This window comes from Nannospalax galili, unplaced genomic scaffold (assembly GCF_000622305.1).
Source record: "Nannospalax galili isolate Female #2095 unplaced genomic scaffold, S.galili_v1.0 scaffold102, whole genome shotgun sequence".
In the NCBI taxonomy this organism is placed as follows: domain Eukaryota; kingdom Metazoa; phylum Chordata; class Mammalia; order Rodentia; family Spalacidae; genus Nannospalax; species Nannospalax galili.
This window is the reverse complement of record NW_008351958.1, coordinates 7,678,775-7,690,122: the sequence shown is the minus strand read 5'-3', so window position 1 is coordinate 7,690,122 and position 11,348 is coordinate 7,678,775.

Below are 11,348 nucleotides of genomic sequence, written 5' to 3'. Positions count from 1 at the left end.
CATTTTTTATTTTTTCTTTTCAATTGTAAACCCGCATAAGAATAATCGACAATAACTACATTGCAGGTTTTGCATTACGCTGTCTTGAAATTCTTCATCAAATAAGATCTTCCATTATTTTTTTTTTTTTTGTCTTTTTAAAAAAAAAAAATTTTGCCCCATTTTTTCTTTTCAATTGTAAACCCGCATAAGAATAATCGACAATAACTACATTGCAGGTTTTGCATTACGCTGTCTTGAAATTCTTCATCAAATAAGTTCTTCCATTATTTTTTTTTTTCCTCTTTTTTGTCTTTTTGAGACAGGGTCTCCTTGTAGCCCCAGGTGTCCTGGAACTCGCTATGTAGACCATGCTGGTCTCAAACTCACAAGGATCTGCCTGCCTCTGCCTCCCAAGTGCTGGGATTAAAGGCGTGCGCCACCACGCCTGGCCTTCCATTACTTTTTAATTTAGCCTCACTCAAGTTCTCAAGACATGGACAGAATGCAGCCAAATTCTTTGAAAAATTATAACAAATGGCCTCTAGTCTGATAGTTAATAGAGTCATTATTCACCTCTAAAGCCTCATAACTGGGCCTCCAATGTCTACATTTCTCTCAGCACTACTGTCTTCTGAAATCCTACAAGAATGACCCATTAACCCCATTTACAGCATTCAACTGATTTCTTAGAACAAAATTTCAAAGTCTTTCACATTCTTCAAAAAAAAAAAAAATGCAATTGGGGGGTCTTCACAGAAACAACCCCACTTCTGGTACCAATTTCTGTATTAGTTATTTTTCTGTTGTTGTAATAAAAATACCATGACAAAAAAAAAAAAACAAAAAAAAAACAAAAAAAAAAACACTTAAGGAAAAAAGAGTTTATTTTTGCATGGGATGGTGGCATGAGCAGAAAGCTGATCACATTTCAACCATGCAAGGAGCAAAGGGAGAGAAAAGGGTGTGGGGGTAAGGCTATAAACCTTCATCATCACCTCAATTGATTTATTTCTTCCAGAAAGGCTTAACTTCAAAAAAGTTGCATAAAGTCTCCAAACAGCACCACCAATTAGGGACCAAGTGTTAAAATACATGAACCTATAGGGGAAATTTTTCATTCAAACCACCACAGTAGTCCATTTTCAGTTCATGACTTCAGAAACTAGGAATGGGAACTGGGAAGAATAAATCAGGAAAGGAAGGAAAGTCAGTGGAAACATGCAGTAAGCTCATCAACAGTGCAGGACGATCCTCCTGGAACATATTAAGTAGCTAAATACAAGAAGACATACAATTGCTCATCTGTGGGATAGGAGAAAGAAACATTTGTTTCCAGGTTCCTCTCATCCATTACTCAAGCATGGACCATAGGTTGTCAAATTCTTTACATTTCCAGGCTGTCCTAAACCTGTCCATGTGGAGAGGTGCTATCTTCAGTGGAAACAAAGAAACACTCAGGTGGAAAGATAGAGCTTTGAGGCAGAGTTAAAATTTGATTATAACTGTAGAAAGCTGGTTGCTCTAGCAATTGTTACAATAAAGGGTGAGTATAAAGAATGCAAGATAGGGCACAAAATAATTTGGTATTCTATGTTCTTTGTACCACTGAGACATACTTGGTTTATTAAAGAACCTTCAAAGTGATAGTTGAACTTAAATTTTACAGAACACTTGATATTGATGTATCATATCAGTTGAGAAACCCTAAACTTCAGGACTGCACCTGAGTCTTGAGCTACAGTTTCATCATCAAGAGTTCTATCTGCAGAAGTTAAAATATATTAAAGACTAATGGAATATTATGGACAATTTTATGCCTGTGATGACTTGGGTGAACTGAAAAAAAATCCCTAGAATGACACAAGTTATCCAAGAAGATGTAAATAATACAGGTAACTCCATATTCACTGAACAAATTGAATTTGTCTTTAAAATATTTTTTTAAAGGAAACTCTAAATCTCAAAGAATTTCATGGAATATTATATCTAACCTTTAAAGAAGAAATATTATGAATTCTACAGAAATTATCACAGACAAATGAAAATATGATAATAAATTACTAAACCTGTTCCACCAGACAACTGTTTTCTCAAAATCCAGTTCTTATTACAAGATAAAAAAACTAGACCAATATCCCTTATTTACATAGATGTAAAAGTTCTTAAATTTAATACGTCTGTCTAAAAATACATGAATGAAATTGTGGTACATCTTCATCTGCAGTTGTTTATCTAGGGAATGCAAGGTTAGTTTAGCATTAAAAAATAAATAACAAAAATATATGATCATTTAATGAACATAAAACACCACTTGGAAAAGTCCAATATTCATTTATGATAAAAATTCCCAAATAAACTTCTTAACCTGATAAAATACATTGATGGGACAGATGCTATTGTTAATGTTGGGAGACTGAATGTCATTTTGATCAAGATCAAGCTACATCTACATTATTATCCACTTCTTTTTAACATTTTCCTGGATGTTCTAATCAATATAATAGATAAGAAAATGAATTATAACAGACTTCAGTTTGATAAAAGACAAGGAAATTTCTCTTTATCCATAAGTAGAATCATTATAGAAGAAAATCCTATAGAGACTTCAAAACACTACTACAACTTACATTCAAACTCATTAATTCCCAAGGTACACTGTTACTGTTTGCGGTGGCTTGAATGAAAGATGTCCTATATAAGGTCAGATATTTGCAAAGTTGTCCCTGGTTGGTGGTGCTATGGAGGTTTATGCAGGCTTGGCAGAGGAAGTATGTCACTGAGGACAGGCATTGAAAATCTATAGTCTCACCCCACTTCCAGTTCTCTCTCTCTCTCTCTCTCTCTCTCTCTCTCTCTGTCTGTCTCTCTTGTTCTTTTTCTGCCTCTATCTCTCTGTCTCTCTGTCTCTCTCTCTGTCTCTCTCTCTCTCTCCCCCTCTCTCTCTCTCCCCTTTGTGTTTGTAGTTGGAGATGTGATTTCTCAGTTTCCTAATCCTGCTGCTCTGCCTGCTGCTTGCTGCCGTGCCTCCCTACCATGATAGACTCTTATCCCTTCGGAACCATAAGCCAAAATAGATTCTTATTTCTCAAGTTGCTTTTGTCAGAATGTTTTATCACAAAAACAAAAAGGTAACTGAAATATTGTTTAAAAATAAGTGATATTTCAGTATACTGGTCCTCATAAATTGAAACAGAAACCATTACTATTTGCAATTATTTCATCATGTGAAGTATCTAGGAATAATTTTGACAAAATATCCTAAAATTTTCAGTGAAAATTACAAATGTTTGTAATATGTATTGGATTTTGAGGACATAGTTGTCTGGTAGAAAAGGTTCAGAAATCAATTACCATCTTTTCATTTGTCTGGGATAATTTCTGTAGAATTCATAATATTTATTCTTTAAAAGTTAGATACAATATTCCGTGAAATCCTTTGAGACAGAGTTTTCTTCAAAGACAAATTCAATTTATTCAGTGGATATGAAGTTATCTGGGTTATTTACATAGTCTTGAGTAGTTTGTGTCATTCTAGGATTCTTCTTCATTTCACTCATCATTGCATATTAAAGTCATATAAATGACCATCATTAGATAAACAGATATTCAAATTCTCAGATATCTATTCTATGAAATTACACTCCACAATAAAGATAAATGTATTACTGGTGACTGCAAAAAGAACCTCAAAACGATACTCTCTGAGAAAGAAGATAGTTTTAAAAACTACAGAATGTGGTATATAGATTCAGAAGACTATTTATTATTAGCCACAAAAAAGAAAACTTGTCATTTGCAGCAAAATGGAAGGACTTGGAGAACAATGGGTTAAGTGAGATACACCAGACATAGAAGAGCAACTGCTATGCCCATTGTTTCTCATATGCAAAAGTTATGCGAGGTCACCCTGGGTGTGTGGTAGTGATTACAAGGGAAAGAGGAAAGAGGATAAAGGGAGGCTGCACTTGATCAGTGATTGTTGTTTCGACGTGCAGAAATTTCATGCTGAACTCCAATAAAATATATAGTTAATAGATATCGGTACAAAATGTAACAGACATCCCACTTGCATTAATGTATTATATGCCTGAATAAGTCTGAAAAACAAAATTCTTTATGTATAAGTATAAACACATATATAGATGGATATGCATTTATGTATGTATATATGTATGTTACTATTGCCATGGTTTGGATGTAATTTGTCAGCCAAAGTCTTAAGTACTGAAAAATTGGTTTGTAGTATAGCCTGTTGGGGTCATGGAACCTTTAAGAGGTGACCCCTAGTGGAAACCCCTGGCAAGAGGTTAATGCTTTCTGGCAGGAAAGCATTCTCTCTCTTGCTTTCATGGGAACCCTGAGAGTAGTGGTGTTTGTAGGAGCTGATATCTCTGATTCTCTCCTGCTTTCTGGCTCACCATTTACCACTGTGAATACAATGATTCCCTTTCCTCTTTCTCAGCCACATGGTGATGCAGCATGTGGCCCTCATCAGAAGAAACCACATCAGGTGCTTGAGCTTGGCTTTCACCTTCCAAAGCTGTGAGTTACATTAACCTCTTCCTTAGACCTTAAAAAAGACTTCAGAATTAATTATTATATATGTATGTATATATAATTTTAGAAAATATCAATTAATCTGTCAATTACTAGTTGCCTGGAGAAAGGGGTGACAGAGATATTCAAAGAGAGAACTGAAAGGGGCATGAGTAAACTTTGGAGAATGAGTTCATTTTGTGATTATGATGATGATTTTACAAATACCTCCATGTATCCAAACATCCAAATAGACCTTCCTTGTGTTGTATTTACTGCATGTCACTTGTACTTCAGTAAAGCTAATAAAAAGCCAGAAAGATTCCATGCTTCTAACACAACATGCTTCTGTGTTACATGTGCCAAACTGGCTACTAAACAAAAAGTGGAAAGAGATGAATGAATGAGGCACAACACAAGTGCCTTGATAGTGACAGTGTGTGGAGTGTGGGCACAGAGCCCAGCCCCAAAAGGAGTGTGAGCAGAAGATAACAGCAGTGCAGTAGCTCACAAGTATATGTGTATTCTCAGCAGAATGCTGGCAATGTGAGCCATTATACACATACACATTAATTCTTTTTACAATATGCTTGTTTCGTTACACACAAACACACTCACACACACACACACTCACACACACAGGCATGCACATGCATACTAGGCAAGTGCCTCTACCACTGGTCTTTCTCTACTATGTCCTCAGCTAGTTTTCATTTTACTTTGAATTTTGAGATAGGGTCTCCCCAAGATGCTGGAGGTGGCCTAAAATGTGTGATCTTTCTGCCTCAGCCTTCTAAGAAGCTTGGATTATAGTTGCACACCATCCAGCACATCTCCATATTTCATGTTAAATATTATAATAATATAATAGCTGTTGTATATTATGATTTGTTTCCCTATAGAAATACATATCCTTAAAGCATTCCAAGCAACATGGAAACCAAGTGTGGTTGTACAGGTTTGTAATTCCATAACTCAGGAGGTGGGGACAGAAGGGTCAGAAGTTCAAAGTCATTCTCAGCTATGTAGAGAGTTGGTGATCAGCCTGGGCTACAAGAAACCCTAACTCTAAAATAAATAAATATAAATAAATAAATAAATAAATAAATAAATAAATAATTTAATTAAGCTACTGCGTATGGTCGCACTTGTCTTTGATCCCAACACTGAGGAATCAGAGACAGGTGGATCTCTGTGACATCAAGGACAAATTTCAGGTCAGCTGGGGCCACAGGGAGATCCTGTCTTAAAAAAAAAAAAAATACGGCCATACCTCTGCACAGCTTTCTTCAACTCCATAATGGAGTTGGTTACTATCTTCCTGCTAGTCTGAAAGAACTTCACGGGACCCCTTAGCGTTCTAGCCTCATTACATGGTAATGTTTGGGAATATATCTGTCATATCCTTGGACCATTTCCCCCACTGAAGAATGGCGTATACACTTTGTTTTTTAAAACTGTATCACTCACGATCATATTTGTTGTGAAAATGAGTGCTTCAATGAGCGTCTTTTTTAAAAAGTATAACTGGCTTAAGTGAATCTCAGGCCATATATACAAGGAAAAACTTCCAGTACTTGACAATATCCTACTGGGATACTGTTACATGGTTTTTCAATGTTGTCTCTATACACATGCAAGAACAGGGAGTGGAAAGCGCCCAGGGCCAACAAGATAGTGCCCCTATGGTGAAACTAGCACTTAATGCACTGCCAGATCTTTTGGCAGTATACTGTCCCTTACTTTGTCCCCTGGTGTCAGATGACACCTGAAGACAGCATGAGTATCCCCAGGCTACTGGCAATGGTGTTGAGGGCTGTGTACTGCTTCCACTGAGCATATAGAAAGATTAAATTGAGCCAAAAAAGCTAAAGGACCCGCCTGGGGCTAAAGAGAGAGCTTACGTTTGAGTCCTGCAGGCTCTAGACCCACTCTTATTAGAAGTGGAACCCTCTCTACTTCAGCAAAACTGCTAATCGACTAAGCACTTACAATAATAAAGCAGAAAATATAAACAAGGCTTCCTCCCAGTAACAGGCCTTTCCCATGAGTGTCAATTCGGGGCTGCAATTTTTCCCTTCAACAAGCGGAGAGAACTAATGAAAGATGTTCTCCTTGTTTATATGTATAAAACACTTCTTAGCTCGAAAGCTGATCCTGGCATACCATGCCCAGTGTAAGCCTGATATTTCCTATTTCAGATTTATGGCCAATTTGGAATTTGCTGCTGCTGCTGTTTGTGTCCCATCCCATTTCTTTGGGCTAGAAAACCTATAAATAGTTTACATGCAGTTCAATTTTTTAGTCTATTTCCTTGTCAAATACCCAGACTCGAAACTTTCAGAAATGGCAGGAGTAATCAGATTTGAACTTAAAGGGTAGAAAATGGTGCTTGGCAAAAGTGTTACTGGAACTCCCCTCCTCACCCCCTTTTCTCCCTCCATCATCATATTTTCCATAGTGAAATGTTCTTGGCTTCTGAGAAATGGGGCTGCCCCTCCACAAGGGGTCTAGTAAATAACTGTATTTTTGTGTCACAGCCCAATCAGATCCAAAGATTTTCCATTTTGGTTGTAGTCAAAATTGTCTTTGCATATGCCTATATTTAACAATTTTCTCTTGAGGTGAGTTCAAGTAATTCATATTTTATGTGAAGTAACTTAATTTTCTGATATATCTGGTATAAATAGATTTTTTCCCTCTCTATTCCTCTAAGACACTGACAATTTGATTTTCCATTTATGGTAGCATTAACATAATCTTCTAGAATGTAAGCACAGAACTTCTGTCTAGCTTCTAATAGCATTCTCATTTTCCAAGCATCAGACTGAATGCAATGTTTAATAGAGACCTAGCACCACCAGTAGTAAGAGGCGCTTTGGCTAAGTAGTCAATCAAGTGAAGGAGAAAGCAAAATAATAATAATGTTAATAATCCTCATGATGGTTTCTCGTCTTACCAGTCTATAAGTAACCACCCACCTACTGTCAAAAAAAAGCTGCAAAATTGCCTGTGCATACAGACATAATGAGACATGCCAGAGATCTACTGTAAGCTCTACAGACTTCATTTTAGTAAGGTCTTCATATGAAATGAGCCTGAAGGATATGTTTTTTATCAAAAATACCTAAACTCTCCCACTGCTCATCATTAAAACAATACTCATATATTCCCACTGACGATATACTTGTCAGTAAAGTCAATTTAGGCTCACCTAAAACAGACTGGCAAATCTCATTCCAGAGTCATTGTTCTTAGGCAACTTGCTCTCTAATAATAACAATGGACTCTCATCTGTGACACTGAGCATTTTAACTCAAATATTTTGAGATTCTGTTGTACAACTTACATCTAAGGGAGAATAAACAGAGGATTCTTCCTATTTTGTACAAAAAGAGAACAGCATCATTTGGAAGTCACCTTCAAAAGTTTAGTCAACTTCAGTTTCTTCAGATACATGCATAAAAATATTGAAGATACATTGACTCATGTCAGTTCATAGCTTCTATTTCACCTTTTCTTTCTAGCAAGAATCAACCATCTTCTCACACAGATTCTATACTGCATAGCCACAAATTTCTTTGGGTAGTTCCTATGAAAGTTAGAGGAAAGAAATTTTGAACTGCAAATTAAAATATTTACAGCTTCTTAATGCAAATACTGGAATACCATCAAGATACTAACGATAATTGTGCTGTGTCTTCTGCCCGTATGAGATGCTGTGCTTACAAAGTTTACCAGTGCCTGTCAGAGCTAAGGCTCGTGTGAAATCTCACAGGCTAAATTTCAAGCTAAATAAAACAGAAGAATGTCAGGAGTAGAGGGTCAAAAACAAAGGAAGCAACGAGATTGTTGTTACAGCCATAAATTAGTGCATCTCTTAACTCTCACCAGAAAAGTTTCTTCTGTAGCTGATGGAGGTTAAAACAGAGAACCACAAATGGTCATTGTACAGAAAATAAGAGTCTGCAGAATGCTTAACCCTAAATGGGGCACCTATGTCACACCCTCTCGTCATAAGTCTCAGGGATCATTGTGGAAGAGGAGGCAGAGAGTCCGGTGGTAGATGTATACAAGGAGTGTTGTCTAGGCACTACAGGGTAGTCAAACATATGAACCCATAGGACTTATGACAGAATGTACAAGACCTGGGCAAACCCAGACATGGGACCAACCTGGATGGGGGAGGGAGAGTTTCTTTCTTACTGGTGTGATATCCGGTTGGTTGACCAAACTCCAAGAAACAGACCTACAGTCAGGAGCACTTAGGAAACACAGATTAATCTTGATAGACTTTAAAAAGGAAAGACTAATAAAAATAGAGGATATGATGTTGGGCAGGGGTGATGAGTTCTGACAAAAGGAAGGAGAGGGTCTGAATATGATTCATACACATTATAAGAAATTTTTGAATTAGTAAAAATATTTTAAAAATAAAAAATGGCCGACACTATTCATTATTCAGAGAATATTTTCATTTTTATTTTATGTGATTGAGTGTTTTGCATGTATGTAAATGCACTGGTGTTATGAAATGCCCATGCAGGTTGGAAAAAAGCATCAGATCCCCTTGAACCAGGGTTAAGAATGGTTGTTAGCTATCATGTGGGTGTTGACCAAACCAAGGTCCTCTGGAAGAGCAGCCAGTGCTCTTGACTGATAAGTCATCTCACCAGTCCCTAGTCAAAGAGTTCTCAAGCCTAGGACTTTCATACAACTGTGCTCCAGAACCACAGAGGTAAGTTAGGAGCATCTCCTAAGCATGGAAGAGTCAGCTGAGCTCAGTACAGTTTCTCATTAACATATCTTGCTATTACTCCACAGTCTGTTGACTTCTAATTTTTCTCATGATGCCAGATTGTAAACTCCCTGAAGGCAGAACCTCCAGTCTTCATGTTGGCATTCCTCCAGCTCAGCCTGTCAGATCGCAGGAAAGCAGCTCACATGTGTTAAGTGGACGGACTGTTAAATGAATGAACATGTTGACTAAGTCAATGTGTTTCATGTTAATCCTAATCTTCAATACTGTGCTAACAAATCTTTTGATTCCAACTTCAAAGGAAGCTTAATAAGGTATGTTATAGCTTCAGACTTAAATAATAGCCAGGGGAGCAGAGATTCCAAATGGGGCTTTTGTGCTAATTAGGAATAGTTCTGCTTCAAGGACATGGAGATAGGCAGCTTCCACAATTCATAGATTCACAAAGCAGACAAAAGTTTGAATTTCATCCCCATTTCAGCCCCTTAGTCAGTTGCTCTTGTGCAGGGTGAAACCTGAAAGGTCCATTGAATACCATCTCCTTAAAGTCTGCTTTACTGATATTTAGAAGCCACTAGAGAATGCGTTTCGAGGGTACAATAATTATTTAATGTGAATAGCTTTTTTATTTGTTTAAAGACACAGGTCAGACTATGTTTCCCAGGCTGGTCTCAAACTCCTCAGCTAAAATAATCCTCTTGCCCCAGCCTCCAAAGTGACTTGTGCATCTGTTCATGCTAATGGATTCTTGATGACTATTTATAATACTGTCTTTGCTGCTGTCCTAGGTTTATTTTTCAAATTCCCAATGTTTTAAATTGTCCTTCTCTCTATATTAGTATATGTTATTTATGTATGCATATGTATATGTATTCTCTCAAGAAGTTTTTCCAAGGAAGTTATTGAGAACATAAGTTACTTCTTTGATTTAGCAAATGATAATTCTTGACAAACCATCTTACTGGGAGTAAAACTCGAATGTGGTATACTTTATGATGTGCCAACAAATATTCAGCTCACACACAGATTAAGGGTCTATAAAATACTCAACTATAAATGACATATCTACAATGGAATCTCTACACCTAAGGCTCATGGCCAAAGGGACATCTAAATAGTAACCCAGCATAGAACTGGGAAAACGAACAGCAGACCCCAATCTTATCTAAAGGAATATTGACAACTGATTGCTGCTAGATGAGGTACAGCTGACCCTCCTAAAACAAAGACCTCTAGATAGACTGACTAGACTAACCAGAAGGGCAAGTAGTGGGGAATGGCTGGGGTGCCGACAACACAGCAGACGGTAGCAGGGATATCACAGTATAAGGGTTCTAGTGGGGGGAGGGAGGCTATGGGAGGATGCCATTTGGGAAGTGGGTGTATAGTTGACTAAGATGGTTTGGGATGTTCTGTGTGATACACACACACACACACACACACACACACACACATACACAAAATCAACAAACTTAAAAAATGTATTATATTTGAAGAGGAAACATGGAAATTCACATCATGTTAATTAGTAGAGGTGATAAACATTACCATTGAAATCTACCTGATGACTTTATAGACATACACAGATGCTAAGGATCCAAGTGTCACCGATTATGACTAATAATAATCAGATACATACAGATTAGAGATGCATGTACCAACATCTCAGTGTTAGTAGCAAAAACAATAAGCCTTTCTTCAAGGAACAATATATTCTAAAATGAAATGGAGATCTTTTTTAAAGATTAAAAACTCATCCAATTTTATGTCTTACAGGGCTTATACTGAGTTCAATATTGTATAACTATATTAATTCAACTGTGAACCTAGATACTTACACCCACTTGTGAAAGAGATGTACACTTGCTCCAGAGTGTGCTACTGAATATGTTAAAGCTGTAGTGAAATGCTTCTTCTAATCATGTAGTTATTAAAAATTTTTTAAAAGATTAAAAAATAATTCTTCAAAACATAAAAATTTGCTCCCTAATAATTAGTAGATGTGAAAACATTACCATTGAAATCTTACCTGATGACTTTATATCAATGCTCAGAGGCCAAGGGGCTCAGA